The sequence below is a fragment of the Tupaia chinensis genome, unplaced genomic scaffold, assembly GCF_000334495.1.
Source record: "Tupaia chinensis unplaced genomic scaffold, TupChi_1.0 Scaffold000685_1, whole genome shotgun sequence".
NCBI classification, from domain to species: domain Eukaryota; kingdom Metazoa; phylum Chordata; class Mammalia; order Scandentia; family Tupaiidae; genus Tupaia; species Tupaia belangeri.
Genome location: NW_006160208.1, coordinates 2,209,064 through 2,226,965, shown reverse-complemented (window position 1 = coordinate 2,226,965; position 17,902 = coordinate 2,209,064). Strand labels below are relative to the sequence as shown.

At 47.2% G+C, this 17,902-nt stretch overlaps 1 protein-coding gene across 1 annotated transcript in view; it reads left to right on the top strand.

Annotated features, from left to right (window-relative positions):
- The first annotated feature begins 3,918 nt into the window (after positions 1-3,918).
- The window catches only part of ACSL1 (acyl-CoA synthetase long chain family member 1), a 79,335-nt gene continuing 65,351 nt past the window's right edge, over positions 3,919-17,902 (top strand). The window contains exon 1 of the mRNA XM_027776607.1: positions 3,919-4,100. The gene's annotated coding sequence lies outside the window, so the exon portion shown is untranslated. The remainder of the gene's footprint in view (positions 4,101-17,902) is intronic.

Below are 17,902 nucleotides of genomic sequence, written 5' to 3'. Positions count from 1 at the left end.
GTATTGCTTGTGTTGGAGATAATGCAGTATTCAGTCACTCATAATCTTTGAGAAACCAAGAGGAGAAGATGAAGTAAAAAACCTTTCTCCAAATGTGGCTGGCAGCACAAGTCTGTATTCCTGTAGTCTTGCTCTCCCCAGAACAGCAAAACTGGAGGGATGAAAGAAGGAGAAATCTCTAGGGATGTCACCTTTGGACAAAAAACTTGCAAGGAGGTGATTGAAGGCTCTGCTCTCCTGGGCCGTGTACAGCTGGGGACGTCTCGTGCTGTCTGTTTCGGAGAATGCATTGGTCTGGAGCAAATGTCTTGTCTCTTAAACTTGCTTTCCATGTGAATTTGCTTTCCATATTGCTGTATGTTTTTAAAAGGAGATTTGGGCCAGCCTGAGGTGTGGTCTTTGGAGCGGCTGGATCCCACTTGGCTGACCATGAGGTTTCAGTCCCGGACCTAGTAGCCTAAATATCATGCTACGCACTTGTGCCCAAAATCTCAAAAGGCGGAAGAAATGGAGGAGAAGGGAATGAAGTGTGATGTTTTCCGATGGGGAGGAGTGCTTTCTCTCTCTCTCTTTCATTGCCCTCTGACAAATAAATGAGCTTTGAAAATGACTGTATTACATGTTGCATAGAATGTACCAAAATGTATTCCCTTTCTCCCTATTATTGGATATTTAAGAACAACTGTTTATTTCAGTAGTTTCTTTCTCTCTTTCTTTCTTTTTCTTTCTTTCTTTGTTTCTTTCTTTCTTTCTTTTTTTAGGGAGATTTTTGGTATAGAGTATATACATTTGCCAGAGAGACAGAAAGTGAGAAATCACCCCCCCAGGGGGTGGCCACGCTGCAATCCCTTTTCCTCTGTTCTCTCAGGATCTTGGACACACGCGCACATGTGCCCAGCATGAGTTTTAAGCCACTGCTGGGACTTGGACATGGTTGGCTACTGGGAGTCCAGAGATGTAACCATTATGCCATCTGTTGGTCCCTACCATGCTTTCTTATCTAATTCGATGTGCCCCCCCCCTTTTTTTCCTAATATTAATGTGTTAAAACTCTGGAAACTGTCAATTTGAAAATTGTTTTTATTTTATTTTAATTAATTAACTTTTTTGAATGATTTTGCTATAGGGTGTGTATGCTCCCCAGACACACACACACACACAAATACACACACACACACAGAGAAAGCGAGAAATTACCCCACAAAGGGGATGGTCACTCCACAATCCCTTTTCCTCTCTTCTCCCCTAGGGATTTTGGGCACATACACACCTGGCATGAGTTTCAAGCCACCAGATCTGGGACTCAAACGATGGTCAACCACATGGGAGTCCAGTGCGCCATCCACTACACCACCTGCCAGCCCTATTTTTATTAATGAATGGGTCTCAATGGACTTTTGGGCTCATATATTCTAGTCAAACACTGTTGAAGTAAGGATTTCATGATTTGGGAAGATAAATTGAAAGGGGCCATGGCATCGAGGAGGAAGCATGGGTCGTCTTTGAGACCATGCCTTCATTCTGGGAGGGACTTCTGGTAAATGTACCACCTGTCGATTTGCACAGTTTTGGCTGATGTAGGAATTGGCACTTTCCTCTTAGGTTTGCTATGGAACTACTGTCCCCATATGTAAGGCCAAAGTACCCTGAAAATCGTTTAATCTTTTACGAGTCAAGAGAAAGGTGCTTCAGGAGTAGTTTCTTCCTCAAGGCTCAGCTGTCAACTTGTAAGCAAGACCATGGTGTCCACACCCTGCACACAGCCAGGCTAGGGACAGGGTAGGTGGCCACAGTGCAAAGCACTGTTCTCAGTGCCTCATAAGTCGTCACTCAGTTAATTCCCCCAACAACTCTGCAAGATAGGTCCCACCATTATCCACCTGTTACAGAGAGAGAGACAGGTGCAGAGATGAATTTGCCCATACCTGGATTCGAACCTAGGTACCTGAGTACTGTGTGCTCGACTCCACTGTCCCTGCAGAACTAGAAGGTTCAGTCCATGAGGGCCTGAAGAGTTCCAGGTTGTTCAGCTGGTGACAAGACAGGACATGTCTTGGTCCCTGCTCCCGTGCCATGGCTTTTTGGTTTTCCCCCATCTCACAGTCTGCCTTGAATTGTCCCTTCATGCCACCACAGTGCCGGAAGAGACAACACACTTCTATTCCTCGTAGTTCAGTGAATGATAAGATCCCTTGTTACATAGCTGTGACTTTCTAGAGAATTAGAAAGTTAACAACCTGGGGTCAGCAGGTGGTGTAGTGGTTAAGGCGCTGGACTCCCGCATGGCTGACCACAGTTCGAGTCCTGGAGCCGGCGACTTGAAACTCACATTGGACATGTGTGTTGCGTGCCCAAAATCCCAAGAGGAGAACGGAGGAGAAGGGATTGAAGTGTGGCCATCCTCCCTGGGTGGTGATCTCTCACTTTCTCTCTTGGGTGAGTACACACAACCTATAGCAAAAATGTCTTAAAAAGAAAGAAAGAAAGTTAGGTTTGCTTGCCCTGGAAGTTGGTCTTCTGAGATTGGAGAATAGTCATGATGCATGGCGGTGCCTAAGTGTGCAGGGGGAGGAGCCTATTCCCGGTGGGAGCAGGGAGCCAGCTCAGCAAAGATGCTGGAGAAGGCCCTCTCATGTAGTAGATCGCCCTGGCACACAGGGCTGCTTCCGGCTGTGTATCGTGGGGTCCTTCGACTAGAAGCAGAGCTTCCCTGCATGTTCTATTGATATTTCCCACCAAAAACTTTTACTAGACAATGAATAGAATCATGAATTTTGAGAGTCTGAAGCCACAGTAGAATCACCTAGTGGTTAGGGGCCTTTTTTTCTCAGTGACATTTTAGGCAAGAGATGTGAAATAAATAAAAGCAGGGGCTTCCATGGTTGGAGCGTCGGGTGAGTCCGGATCAGAATCCAGATCTCTGTCCTGCTTGCTGCCTCTGAGGTGCCTCAGAGCAACCATGGCCTCCCGAGAACACTGCAAGAGCCTGACTCACTCATTTTTACTGATGCAGTAACTGTCGTGCAGGAAGATGGGGTGACTTAGCCAAGGTTACACAATCCGCCCTCCCCTCTGGCCCTGACACACACGTAGACTTTGTTCCTGGGCCCTGGGCCTGTTCAAGGAACGGCTGGACTTTGGTGTTATCCTCTATTTACACCCGGCAGTCTAGTCCATCAGTGGATTCTGCTTATTCTGAGCTGCTCTTCGGATCTGCTCCTCCGAACAGACACCCATGCCTTTCATTCTCGGCATCACCACCCGAATCCAGAGTCTGCCATGTCTAATTCAGACAGCTGAAGCCCTTAGTTAGAAACAGGTGACAACAGAGGCATGGGGATGATCACTGTCCAGTGCAGCCCTGCCTCTGTCCACCGAGTGCCTTTCACATGGGTGCATCTTGCTTCCTCAAATAGGCATGCCATGCTCTAGTCCCTGGGCGTGCGGGAGACCTAGTCATTGTCATTTCTGTGTTTTCAGCAGCATTTTACACAGGCTAGTAAGATGAGATGTTACCTAATGATTGACTGAGATCAGGAGACGTTCAGATGATCTCATGTCTTGTAGAAGAGGTCTAGGTTGATCTGTGTCAGGTTTGTGCAAAGCTTAGATCCTATCGCTACGATCGAAGTATTGACAGTCTCTGGAGCAGATCCTGAGCTTTCCTGGTGTGGACTGAATGTTGAGAAGTGCATCCGAGGGGTGGCTTCCAGAGCAGTTTCAGTTGGTGAGAGAAGCAGGTGGCTGCAGGCTTTGTGGGCTGCGGGACAGGAGATTAGTCTCAAGTTCTTGCTAATCTTACGTAAGTGTACTACAGCCCGCCTTTACCTGGTATTTCTACTTTAAAATCATACGTGGCTTTATTTCCTTGCCACTAGTGACACAGTCAAGCAGCTCTTTGTTCCTTCTGTAGGACAATTGCTCACATTGTGCCTCACACAAGCTTCTGAGGGATCCCAGAAGGTGGACCTGGCAGGGGCCTTGTCAAGCAGTCCAACCAGGCACCTCGTGGAGGACAGAACAGAGGTCCACGGTTTTGGCTGAGCAGCCCAGAGTCACAGATTAGCCCTGACGCAGTGCCGCCCTGTTTTCCTCTCCTGGTAAGAGTTGGAGATAAGCTTTACAGATGCCGAGACCTTTTTGGGGTTCGGGCAGTGTGAAGATCCATGACCCTTGGGGTAGCTGCTATGGCTACGGAGTCGCCTGGAGAGGCCGCCTCTGATAAGGCCAGCCCTTGAGCCTGGCCTGGCCCATGGCCTTGGCTCTCCTTCATGCAGAAAGCAGACCCAGTCCACGTGGCCTGGGGACTGTCCCTAGCAGTGCTTCCTTCCCTCTCTGGTCTTTGTCTCTCTCCTCGATGTTACCCTCTCTTTTCACAGCCTGCGGCAGGCACGGCCCTCTACCTCCCAGGGTGGCAAGCTTTACAGGGTGCTTCGGTTAGCGACTTTACTTACTGTCGCCACAAGGGAGCTGATGGAGACTCAGCCAGGCAGTGCCACCAGAGAAAGGGCAGGAAGTGCTCAAGAGATTGAGGGGTAGTCCCCAAAACGGGTGTGTGCACCCTGGCGTAGGGCAGGCCTGGACCCTGCATTAGGGTGCACAACGGAAATACTAGAACTTCTAGAGATACTCCCTGTTCTGCTTTCTTTTAAAATTCATGTGTGTGTGTGTTTTACGATGCTCAGAAACTTGTACAGTGTACATGTATATTTAGGTGGAAGATGCTAAATCTGAAAGTCTGAGATGTTCCAAAATCTGAAACATTTTGAGCATCCGGAGATGTCACACCTGGCCTGATGGGCAAGGTCACAGTCAGAATGCTGCAGTATTAAAATCTTGTACCCCTCAGTCATGTGTTTATACAACATAAATGAATTTTGTGTTTAGAATTGGGTCCCCTCCCCAAGAGAGCACCTTAGGTATATGCAGGTATTCAAAATCCAAAAACATCTGAAATCTGAAACACTTTTTGGTCCCTAGCATTTCAGGTAAGTATCCTCAGCCTGTATTTCGTAAATAAAAGTGTTTATGTATTAGGGATGTGTTTATGTATTACTGGTTGGGATGCAGTATTAGACATTCAGAGAGCCAGAACATTGACCCCTTCTCTACCAATGGTATGGCAAGAGGCCTCTGCATGCCATTTTTAAACAGGAGAGGGCTCAGTTTATCAGTGAAAGGGAAATACACACTGCTCTCTGAAACTCGGTCGTGAGTCATGTCAGAATTGGTCTCTGACTTCAGGAGAGTCAAATTAAGTCCAGAGTATGTTTCACTTTTGGTCCCCAAACTTGACAGTATGAAAGCCTCATTTGGATAGGTTCATTCGTTCTCTCTCTCTCTCTCTATCTTATTTATTCACTTTTGCCAAAGGGCACATGTGCTCGCTGGAGAGACAGTCAGAGACAGGGAGAAGCAGTAGAACACCCACCATGGGGCATGGTCTCTCCTCAGTTCTTTCTCCTTCCATTTCTCCCTCCTTTGGGGATCTTTTTTTTCGCTATAGGGCATGTGAGAGGTTTTTCGCTATAGGGCATGTGCGCTCGCCAGACAGACAGAGAGAGACAGAGAGACAGAAAGCGAGAAATCACCCCCCAGGGGGGATGGTCATGCCGCAATCCCTTCTCCTCCATTCTCCTCTCAGGATCTTGGGCACACACGCACACGTGCCCGGTTTGAGTTTTAAGCCACTGGGTCCGGGACACGAACTGCGGTCGACTACGTGGGAGTTCAGCGACATAGCCATTACGCTAACTGCTGGTTCCCCCTCCTTTGGGGATCTTGAGCATGTACCCACACAAGCGTGTTTCTCAAGCCACTGGGTCTGGGACTCACACTGCAGAATTGGTCATGTGGGATCAGCCACACTAACCACCTGCCCTTTCTCTTTGATTCATTGCCGTGTCCCCTGAAGCTAAAGCTGTGCTTGGCATATAGTGGCTACTCAATATTTGAGATATAGGGGTCTTTTTCTTGCATGACCATTAAATATTATGACAGGTTGAGCACTTAGAGTCAATATTTTAGTTGTCTTCCTTTATGTAAATCTTTGGGCAATTGGCAGAAAGTTTTATGTGCCAGTGTTTTACTGTCCCGCAAGTGACTTCCCAAAACTATTGAATCATAGGATTGTTTGGGCCTTAGAAGTGTCACCCAAATGATACCATGTTTGGGATTTGCTTTAGATTCAGGTTTTAAAAGAGAATTTATTTAATTTTATTTATTATTACTATTATCAGTTTCAAAATTTTCTATAGGGCCCATGCACTCACCAGAGACAGAAAGAGAGAGAGAGTGAGAAAGCAAGCTGCCAGGTCCAGGACTCGAACTGTGGTCAGCCATGTGGGAATCCAGTGCCCTAACCATCACGCCACCTGCTGGCCGCTAGAATCAGTTCTTTCTAAGGAGTATAGTGAAAGAATGAAATGAGCAAAATGTTCCTCACTCTTGAAGCAGAAGCCGAGGGTGGGGAAATAGGTACATAGTTTTATTATACAATTTTGTTTCTTGTTGAGTAGATTTTGAAATTGTCATAATAAAAATGAAAACAAAACATAAGGGAACTTAGAGACTCAAACCTAGTTTCAATGATTCCAAACAGGTAACTGCCAAACTGGAAAATCTCTTTTTCCCTGTCTTTACATACTTACTGGGCGTGCGCCCACAATGATCTCCAGCTTACTGGATTAGCTGGTGTTTCGCTTCCCCAGGGCCTCGCCTTTTCGTACAGTTAACCGAACCCTGTGTAATTGTAGCTCCTGTCTCGTGCTTGTCACCAGTTCCTCCCCTAGCCCTCTCTGTACAGCGAGCTCAGTCGCAGCTCACCTTTTATCTATTTTACGTGTTGATTTCTCTGGCACCGTGAGGTCTTCCACCAGAACACTGTGTCCCATGTCCTCAAAGGCTCGGTCCAGTCTTGGGGAACCTCACAGCACAGAAATATTTTGTAAACGCCACCTGTCTCTACTCTTTAAAGCAACAGCAGTTACCTGTTGGACTCTGTGAAGACGCAGGAGTGGGTTTCTCCCGTCTGGTGAGTGGCTGGCCTTCTTGTCTGGCCAGAGGACTTAGTAAGGTCTGTCTTCTGCTTGCTCCTGTTCTGCAAAGCCATTTCTCTAGTTTATCGGTCACTCCGAACCCTTGATCTATTTTAAGAGGTGTAAGTAACTCTACCCAACCTGTGTCCTCTTTAGCCTTCTTATCCAGGTCACTGATATTTGCTAGCTGTGACCTCTGTGAGTCATGGGCAGTGTGGACCGGCTGAGGACAAGGACTGCGTCTTGCTCTCCTGCCACTCTCGCACCCGCCCTAACCCTGGCAGGAACCTGGCAGGCTCCATCAGCTAAGCACCGTGGGTACGAGCATGCCTCCTGCCACCAGCTGGGACGCAGCCTGTTGACAGTACTGCTGTCATGGGAGACGCAGTCCCTGGCCTCTGCTTTCTGCCACCAGTCCTCAGCCTGCTTGCTGGGCCTGCCCCGGCCCCTTGGCCCCCACGCCTCCCCGGCTTTCACGTGCTTCCCCACCTCCACTGCTTCTGCCTATTTAGATCTGGCCTGGTTCCACCCTGGCTCTTCGGCCAGCCTCCCTGCAGTCTCCAGCCTATACATGGTGTTTCTTCCTCCTCCAGATGCCCTCAGCACCAGGCCCCTCCGCTTGCTCCTCCCTGGTTACCTCGGTCTGTCTGCTGCCATTCAGTTAACTCTTGCAGGTGCCTGTGTCTACACTGATGCCCGACACCTGTATTCTCTACGATGGTAGCACTGTAAGTGCTTTGTCCTCATGGTGAGGGCCTTCTGTCTGCAAAAGATTAAGAGTTTTTCATCCCTCTGAGGTTTTCAGAGTACTACTTGTTTGTCTGTTAGTAAGACTCTTCTTCAGAGGGACATGTTTATGGAAGTGGCTCCCACAGCTGGCCAGTGGCTGAGGGAAGGCCCAGCCCAGGCAGCCAGGGCCTCCACAGCATTTCTGGGAGGGGCTTACATCCCATCTGTCACTCTGTTGTGAAGAGAGGTTGCTACCCTAAATCCTGTGAGGAGCACATGGGAAGTGCACAAATGCAAGAGGAAATTACTGGTCTGACCCCGTTTTACCTTCTTTATCTTGAGAAATTAATACAGTTAATGGTTAACATGGCAAATTTGTGTTATTCCACAATAAACAAACAAAAAAACAGCAAAGTAGAAAGACTAATAAATTAATAATAAATAAAAATAGCCATGGGGTGATGTGGTGGTTAAGGCACTGGATTCCCACATGGCTGACTATGATTCGAGTCCTAGACACCGTGGCTTGCTTTCTCATTTTCCCCTCCTTTCCACCTCTCTCTCTCTCTTTGGTGGGCACATGTGCAAACTTAAGGTAATAATAACAATAAAGTAAATTAATTAAATGGCCATAGGTTGAGAGTATGAATCTATTTAATGATAGAGTGCAAATGCATAAGAGAAAGAAGTACCCTCAACTCTAACCTTCCTCATAATATAATCCCCTTTTCCTAGTCCTCTAGACCCTCAGGATCCTGTGTTTGCAGGCTGACTTTTTTTTTTTCCTTTTTATTTTTTGGAGAGGTTTTTGCTATAGGATGCGTGCACTCACCAGAAAGTCAGAGAGAGACAGAGAGACAGCGAGACAAAAAGCAAGAAATCACCCTCCAGGGGGAATGGCCACGCTGCAATCCCTTCTTGTCCATTCTCCTCTCAGGATCTTGAGCACGCATGTACACACGCCTGGCATGAGTTTAAGCCATCAGCTCCAGGATTCAAACCACAGTCAACTACATGGGAGTCCAATGACATAACTATTATGCCACTTGCTGGCCCTGTGACGGTCAATTTTTAACATGGACTATTTTCTTTTTTTTTTCGTTTGTTATAGTGTGTATGCACTGGAGAGAGGGGACAAGGAGAGTGAGAAAGCACCCGCCAGCAGAGATGGCCATGCTGCAATCCCTTCTCCTCCATTCACCTCTCAGGATTTGGGGCTTGCGCACACACACCTGGTGTATTTTTCAAGTTGCCAGGTCTGAGACTGGAATCATGCTGTTGGCCTTGAGAGATCCAGCTGCCTTAACCTCTGCGCCACCTGCTGGCCTCAACATTTGACTGTGTCCTTCAAATGCTGTTGTTACCCAGGATCGTGGGTATAGACAGAATCCTGACTTTAGGCCTGATTGCCTGACCAGCTCTTACCTTCTCTTACATAGTCTTCGGGAAGCTATCGTGGTGTTTATGATGGAAGGGAGTAGTTCTTCTTCTTCCCTCCTTTTGTTCTTTTCTTTTTTTTTTAAGTTTATTTCTTTCCTGAAAGTGAGAAACAGAGAAAGAGAGAGAGTGACAAGTACCCTCAACAGCACCCCATGCCGCAATCCTTTCCTAGGCTTCCTGTCCAGCCAGGGTCATGGGTACACAGGCCCGGTGTGTATAGTTATCCTGGGAACCAAACTCACAGCCTCCCATGTAGATCCAGCTTTGCTTGAGCAGTGGCATGGAATCACCCCCCCACACACACAGACACAACACACATATGCAGGCACACCCGTACACACACATTCCTTTCTTTATCCCCTCTGAAGCCCACATAGGCAGAGGAGCTGGCTCGAGCTTTTGCAGCTCATCAGAGGCACAGCCAGTATCTGGAATGTGATCTTCTACATCCAATCTGGGATTCTTTCCATGCTTCAGTTCTGTTTACTTCCATGGTCCGGAAGATACCAGTTTTGTGCAAAGCACCTGAGAGGACCCCAAGACTAGGTATCTTCTCTGCATGTAGTTTCTCAAGTAGATGGGTCTTACTCCTCATCCTAAGCCTTCTGTAGAGAAGAATTCCTGCCTCGCTTGGGTCCAGCTCTGTCTATTGTCAAAGGACGTTTGATCCTCTTTCCTGTTAAGTGGGTCTTCCCTTTTTTTGATGAAGCCTCTTTCTTTTCAGTGTTTGCTTTATGGTTCATCCCACTCCAGTAAGGTAGACTTCTTCTCAATTACTTCCAGTAAGGTCCTCTTCTTCTGAATTACATTAGTGCCAAAAGAAATTTTATTTCCTTCTCTAGCTGTTGTATAATAACAGGCTCTGCTTGTCTTGCCTAATACCCTCAGACCACAATGTCGTGTTCTTCAGCATTCAGTCCCATGGCCGTAATTAAGGCTCTTCATTGTGCCGAATGTCAGCTGAAATAACATGCCTTGTTAGATCCAGTTTATGAGTGGGAAGCTTGAGGTACAGAAGCTTCCTCTGTCTTGCTTCTTGCAGAAGAGTTGGGTCTGCCTAGCAGACAGGTCTTCTTGTCTTCATAAGCTGAAGCAAGCTGATTGACTGTGGCTGCCTGTTCCCACCAAGCCCACTCCCTTCTCTCACTCTTATCAGTGAACTTTCTTGCCCCATCGTGGCATCGTCACAGAAGTCACTTAGCAGTGTTAAATCAACACTCAAAGACAAATGGAATAATTTTGCTTCTCTTGGGAACTTTTTTGAATGGAAACTGTCCTTACACGCATACTACTGAAATGTCACCTTCCTGTCCCTTGCGAGGGCATTAATGAGCTGGATATCTTCAGTGGGTGTGGCCTAACTATAATGATCACTTTCCCAGGTTCATATGAGATCATTGCATCTATGTGAGAAAGAAGAGAGAAGAGAAGAGAGCCGTATGTTGGGGGGTTTTCATTTCATTTCTTTCCCCATCCGGATCATGTTGGGCAGGTCCTGTGTCTGCCTCAGATGGCGACCTACTCAGCTCTGTGTTTCTGGACACATTCTCCCCCTGTAGTCCCCACTTGACGGTCCAGCTTTTGTGCTCGAAGAAACCTAGTCAGTTTCTTCGACTTGGAAGATTCTCTTTGTTTGTCACAGAAAACTCAGACGGTGGTGGCTACCCCGGGCGTGGGCCTCTAGAGTTTCAGTCCTTCTCTGGCACTCACTGTTCTAAGAAAGGTACTTTTCAAACAAAAGTATTTTTTTGTTTGCTCTCTTTCCTTGATTTAAACAAACAAAAAATATTTCTTTCATGGGTGAGAGAGAAAGAGAGAGCACACCCCCAAAAGGGTCTTGGCACCACTCTTTGGAACCAGCCCTGGATCATGGACAGCTGTGTCTGGTGTACCCAAGGACATTTCTGGACTTCGACCATGAGCCTTCCCATGTGGGATTGTCTTGCAGGGCACCTCATTTGACCGCTGCACTCCCTTGATTTAAGCTAACTAGCAGTTATATGTTGAAATGTATTCTGCGTGGTCTTTTAAGGAGACAAGGAAACCTTTATATTGACAGGATTCTTGAGATGACATTATTATTATTATTATTTAAGGTTTATTTATTTAATTTTATTTATGATTGCTATTATTTTTTAATTTGCTATAGGGCAGGTGTGTTCACCAGAGTCAGACGGGGTGGGGTGGGGGCCGTGGGGGCTGGAGTGAGAAAGCAAGCCACCAGGTCCAGGACTTGATCTACAGTTAGCCATGTAGGAGTCCAGCACCTTAGCTACCACGCCACCTGCTGGCCCCTATATTATTATCATTATTCTTGTTGTTATTATTATTATTAGTGAAACCATCCGAGAAACAAAAGGTGGCCATAAGGATAAGAATATTTTTCCTTAGCCCGTAAGCTGGTGTGTCGCGACCTTCCTTGTCCTCGCCTCATCACCTGGGAGCTGTTCTTTACTCCTCTCCTGTACCCTGACTCACAGCACCTCCGTGGGGGGTAGAGGGAGGAGAACACTGAAGTTTGGAAATGCTTTGAATCCCCCTTTCCTTTCTGGAGACTCGCCGTTCTATAAATACACCCCCGAGGCTGGCAGCGCAGAAATGGTCCAAATCAGGGGGTATTCGTGACTCAGGAGGACGTTCATGAAGCACCTGCTCTGGGCTAGGCACTGTGGTAAGCACCAAGGGCGTGTGAAGGCAGGCAGGAGGAGCCCTGGCCAGGAGCAGAGGGAAGCAGCTGCGTGGGTGAAGTCCCACTCACCACTAGTGTAAAATAGGAGGTGCTGGGGATCAGACAGGGGCTCAGGGAAGTATTCCTGGAGCCGAGAGAAGGGCCTGTTTCTCACCGAGGAGAGTGTGGAAGCATTTACTAGACACAGTGGCCTCTGGCCTCTGGGGAGGATTTGGGCATCTTTGGACAGGGCCAGGGAGACCGCGTCATAGGGAGAGGAGACAGCGAGGGATGGGGTGCAGAGCGGCCCGGGTTGGAGGGAAGACTTCCTGAGCAGGGCCGTGTGTGGCGCAGAAGGCCAGGAGCGCAGGGGAGGAACCCAGCCCTCTGTACATGATGCCCACCTCTGTGACTGGAGGAGGGCCTGGCCAGAGCACTATGGGTGCCCCTGGATCCTTGTCCTCACACCTGCGGGAAGCCCCTCTGGAACCTGGAAGGCTGGGCTGGTGGCTCACGATGCACCTTCCTGTCTGTCTCTCCTCATTTCTCTTCACTGTCCCACAGTTCATTCTCCTAGGATCAAAACTCAGTCCTTCAGTTCCTTATCTTTTTTTAAAGTGTTTTTGTCCATTTCTTCCATGATTGAGGGAGAAAGAGAGAACACCAACTCCAGTCTTCAGCCAGCCCAGATCGTGGGCAGTGTGTGCCTGTCAAACTCAGGGAAGTCTCAAGACCCGAACCAGGAACCTTCCCATGTAGCATTGCCTCACAGTATTTCACTGCTGTGCCACCATATGGCCCCTCCATTTCCTTACATTTTCTCATTTATATCCACTGAGTCTCCAAATCCTGGTTTTTCTTTCTTTTCTTTTTTTTTTTTTTTTAGAGAGATTTTTGTTAGAGGGTGCATGCCTTAGCCCAAGAGACAGAGACAGAGAGACAGAAAATGAGAAATCACCCTCCTCGGGGGATGATCATGCCACAATCCCTTCTCCTCTTGGAATCAGGTGTACACACACCCAGGGTGAGTTTAAGCTGCCGGTCCCGGGATAGAACCTGCGGTCAACTACGTGGGGGTCCAACGACATAACCATTACATCATCTGCTGGTCCCTTTCTTTCTTTTTTTCTATTTACCATTTTAAGAAAAAAAAATGTTATTGTGGTAAAATACGTATAACATTCCTTTGAACTATTCTGTTTCTAAGTCCACGTTGCACAGTGGCATCAAGTACTTTTCCAGTGCTGTATGACCACTGTCACCACTCTCTCTCAGTAGTTCCAGAACTTTTATCATCCGAAACAGGAACTCTGGAGCTGTGAAGCAGTGACCCTCATTTCCCCCTCCCCCAGCCTCATGTAGCCTCCATTCTCTCTGTCTCTGTGGATGGAATCATACTTTGTTTCCTTTCGGGTCTGGCTTATTTCCCTTAGACTATTTTCAGGGCACATCCATGTCATGGCATGTATTTGACTTTCCTTCCTGTTAAGCCCTGGCTCGTATTCCACTGGCTGTATGTGCCACGTTTTGTTGATCCTTTCGTCTGCTGGTGGGCAGCTGGGTTCACGTGCTGGCCTTTTAAAGCACCGTGTGTGTGATGGCTCTTGCCCTCAGTGGCGCCCACCACCCAGCCTAGGTTTGCATGCCTGGGTTGTAGCACAACCCTGAGGTCCGCAGGCTTCAGGTCTAGTCCTGTTCTCGTGTGGAGCCAGGGCAGGACATTGGGTGTCTTAGCACGCTTTTCTGACCTCTGAGGTGCAGGCTGCCGCAGCTCCACGTGCTACAGACTGTCACAGAGACTGCCTTCAGTCTGACAAGTAGTAAGTGATGCCCAGACAGCAGCTCCTAAGGAAAGCAAAGTGGGAGCCGGCAGGTGGCACGGTGGTTAAGGGTGCTGAACTCCCATGTGGCCAACAGTTATTCAAGTCTTGGACCTCCTTGGAGCCTTGCTTTCTCACTTTCTCTCTCTCTCCCTTCTCTGGTCAAATTGAAATAAATAAATAAAGTTAAATAAAGTAATTATTTTAAAAAAAAGGGGGGGAGGAGCAAAGCTAAACTGATTTCCCAGTTGTCTTTCTGCCCCTCTCCTACCCAGTTTAACCCTGACTTTTGTTCCAGGTTAATTTGCTAGGAATGTTAGTGCTGGGCTGGGGAGATGCTGCTAACAGGCTTGTTTCTGGCCCCACAGCATGCGTGGCTCATCATCTTAGACTACAGTCATCCTTTGAGGACCAACTCACCCTGTGCCTTCTCCCTGCAGCTCTCGCTCAGGCTGTATGCGTCCTTTCATAATTTCTGTCGCACTTCTTGTCTCTACAGGCAGTTTTTTCTTTTTGATTTGCTAGGGGACTCCTGCACTTGTTGGAGAGAGATGGAAAGAAAAAGTGAGAAAGCACCCACCCCCCATGGGGGATGGTCATTCTCCACTCCCTTCCTTTCTATTTCTCCTTTCAGGATTTGAGGCATGGATACCTGATTTTTTTTTTTGAAGAGGTTTTTGCTATAGGGCGTGGGCGTGTGCGTGTGCCAGACAGACAGAGAGAGACAGAGAGACAGAAAGCAAGAAATCACCCCCCAGGGGGGATGGCCACGCCGCAATCCCTTCTCCTCCATTCTCCTCTCAGGATCTTGGGCACGCACACACACGTGCCCGGCGTGAGTTTAAGCCACCGCGTCCGGGACTCAAACGGCGGTCGACTACGTGGGAGTCCAGCAACATAGCCATTACGCTAACTGCTGGTCCCCAATACCTGGTGTGTTTTTCAAGTACCTGGGCCTGAACTCATACTGCGTAGCTGGCTGTGTAGGATCCAGACGCCTTAACCACACCACTGAATGGCTGCTCGCACTGTTCTGTGTGTGTATTCCTGTTACATAGTTCACTAGAAGCCTCAGAAATGGTATCTGCATGCTTTTTTTTCAATTTGTACCACAGCTGAATTTGAAGTAATTCATGCACCCCAACATAAAGTAAGGGTTCTCCCCACCCATGGGTCTAGAAGAACATTGCAGGTACATGTGTGCACATGCCCATGGTCCTGACAGGATGAAGAAGTGGAGGATTTGGGCATGAACATGCCTCGTTAGGGGGCGCTTTCTCTCTCTCCCTGTCTCTCCTGTCCCTCTGGTAAGCGCACATGCCCACAGGCAAATAAAATAAGTTGATATATAAATAACGTCTTACCAAGACTTTCATATGGCAGAACTCTTTCCACACCACTTTATTTTGAACAATGACATCAGGTAGAAGAACCTTATCCTGAAATTCTCTCTGCCAGTCTTTGTCTTGGTTCTTGCAAAGGTCGGTGAGCTAAGTTAGAGTTTTTCTAAGGTAAAGAAACTTAACACTATCTGTGTAGTTATTTCTGGGGCTTTGACCTTGCAAAGGCAAGTGTTGAGTATTAACATAAAAAGTTTTTAAAAATCAGTTTAAAAAGCAACCAAGTGGCATAGCCGCAGCACACAGGTCTGAGAGGCTGACCCATATGGGAGTACACTGGGCATGCGCATGTCCATAGTCTGGGACTGGCTGAAACCAGGTGTGGATCGTGGCATCAAGACACTCAGGGATGCTGTCTGTCTCTCTGTCTTTCTTTATTTTCTCTTTTGTTTTTTGTTTTTGGAAAGGTTTTTGCTGTAGGGCGCATGCACACGCCAGAAAGACAGAGAGAGACATAGAGACAGAAAGCGAGAAGTCAACCACCGGGGGTATGGTCATGCCACAGTCCCTTCTCCTCCATTCTTTTCTCGGGATCTTGGGCACGCACGCACATGCATCCGGCATGAGTTTAAGCCACCGGGTCTGGAACTCAAACCGTGGTCAGCTACAGTGAGTTGAGCGACATAGCCATTTCGCTAACTGCTGGTCCCATGTCTCTCTGTCTTTGTGTGTGTGTGTGTCTTACAGGAATAAATTTTTAAAAAGGAATGAAGTGCGAGGTATGAATGAAGTATGAGTATGAACATGAACATAAACACAGACCCATAGAACAACAACAAAAATTTATAGTCCTAACATTATTCATATGTGTTCTTATGACTTGAGTTTTCTTTTAGTAGTGGCCACATCTGTGACTTCAGAAAATACTTCAACTTAAACAATTTAAGTGGAAAAGCAAAATGTGATGGTACACCACAGAAAACTCAGTGTCTCAAAATAGTGGCCTGAAATCCCGTTCACAGATGCACATTTAAAGAATGTGAATAAAATAGTAATGAAATCTGAAAAAGTTTCCATGATAATCTAGTTCGTCATCTGATTTAAAAATATGTATACTTTAATGAATAAAGAAATTGATGTAGCAGCTGGCAGGTGGCATGGTAGTTAAAGGCACTTGATTTCCACATGGCCAATCACGGTTCAAGTCCTGGACCTAGTGGCTTGCTTTCTTGTTTTCCCTTTCTTTCTCTCTCTGTCTTTATCTGGTCAAATTAAAACATAATAATAACACATGGAATTTAATAAATTATTCTTTAAAAACAGAAATTGATGTAAGGAGATACTTGATCATTTCATCTACATCCCTAAAAATTAATCTGTTCAGGTTAGATATGTGGGCCATATATGATCATTGTCACCGATGGCCAGTATAAATGGGTAAAGTATGATCCTAATCTTACTGATTAAAAATTAGTATAGCTTGGGACTAGCAGATGGCATAATGGTTACATCGCTGGACTCCCATGTAGTCGACTGAAGTTTGAGTCACTGACCCTGCAGTTTAAAACTCACACCAGGAGCATGTGCATGTGTGCCCAAGATCCCAAAGGGAGAATTGATGAGAAGGGATTGTGGCAGAACCATTCTCCCTGGAGGGTGATTTCTCACTTTCTGTCTCTCTGTCTATCTAGTGAGTGCATGCACCCTATAGCAAAAATCTCTCCTTAAAAAAAAAAATAGTGGGACCAGCAGTTAGCGTAATGGCTATGTTGCTCAATTCCCATGTAGTAGACCGTAGTTTAAGCCCCAGACCCGGTGGCTTAAATTCATGCCGGGCATGTGTGCATGCATGCCCAAGATCCCGAGAGGAGAATGGAAGAGAAGGGATTGTGGCGTGGTCATCCCCCCGGGGGGTGATTTCTCACTCTCTGTTTCTCTATCTGTCTTTGTCTTTCTGGCGACCACACGCATCCTATAACCAGAAAAAAAGTGTATCTTTATACTTGCCCTTTTGTTAAAGGCAAGGTCTCCCCATGTCCTGATCTTCCTGCCTCCCAGCTGGAATCGCAGGTGCACACCACCATACTCAGCTCTTTTTTAATTCTTTTTTTTTTTTTTTTTTCTGCTAGAGGGTACCCATACTTGCCAGAGAGAGGAGAGGAAAAAGCATCCCCTCATGGGGATTGGTCACGTTGCGATCCCTTCTCCTCCATCTCTCCCTTATTTTAGGATTTCGAGCATCTACGCACACATACCTGGTGTGTTTCTCAGGCCACTGGGGTGTCTGGGATTCTAGCTGTGAAGTGGGATCAAACTGTCGACCATCAGGCTCTTTATTAGACAGGGCATGGCTATGTTGCCCAGGCCAACCTCGCACTAACGATTTCCGCCTCAGCCTCCCAAGTCACCATGATTGCAGGTGCACCGCGCCATGCCTGACTTCAGGTTGGACAAGGAATCAAACCTGGGCCTTCAACATGGTCGCAGCCTGTGGAGCACAGAGTCTCAGCAGCTCACGTTACAGCTGCTGGGCTTACACTTGCCTTTTTTTTCTCTTTACGATTCTTGCCATAGGACATGTGTGCTCCCTGGAGAGTGACAGTGAAAGTAAAAGAACCCCCCCCCCAGGGGGACTGGCCAAACTACAGTCCCTTCTCCTCCACTCTCTTCCTGGGGTTCTGGGCATTCACACACATGCACCCTGCGTGATTCGCAAGCTGCCAGATCCAGGAGTTGAACCGCAGTCAGCCATATGGGAGCCCAGCGCCCTAACCACCATGCCACCTAACTACCCCCCTATGGTTGCTTTTATTCTTTTTTCCTTTTTTTCTAGGAATTATTTATTGAATTTTATTTGTTGTTATTATT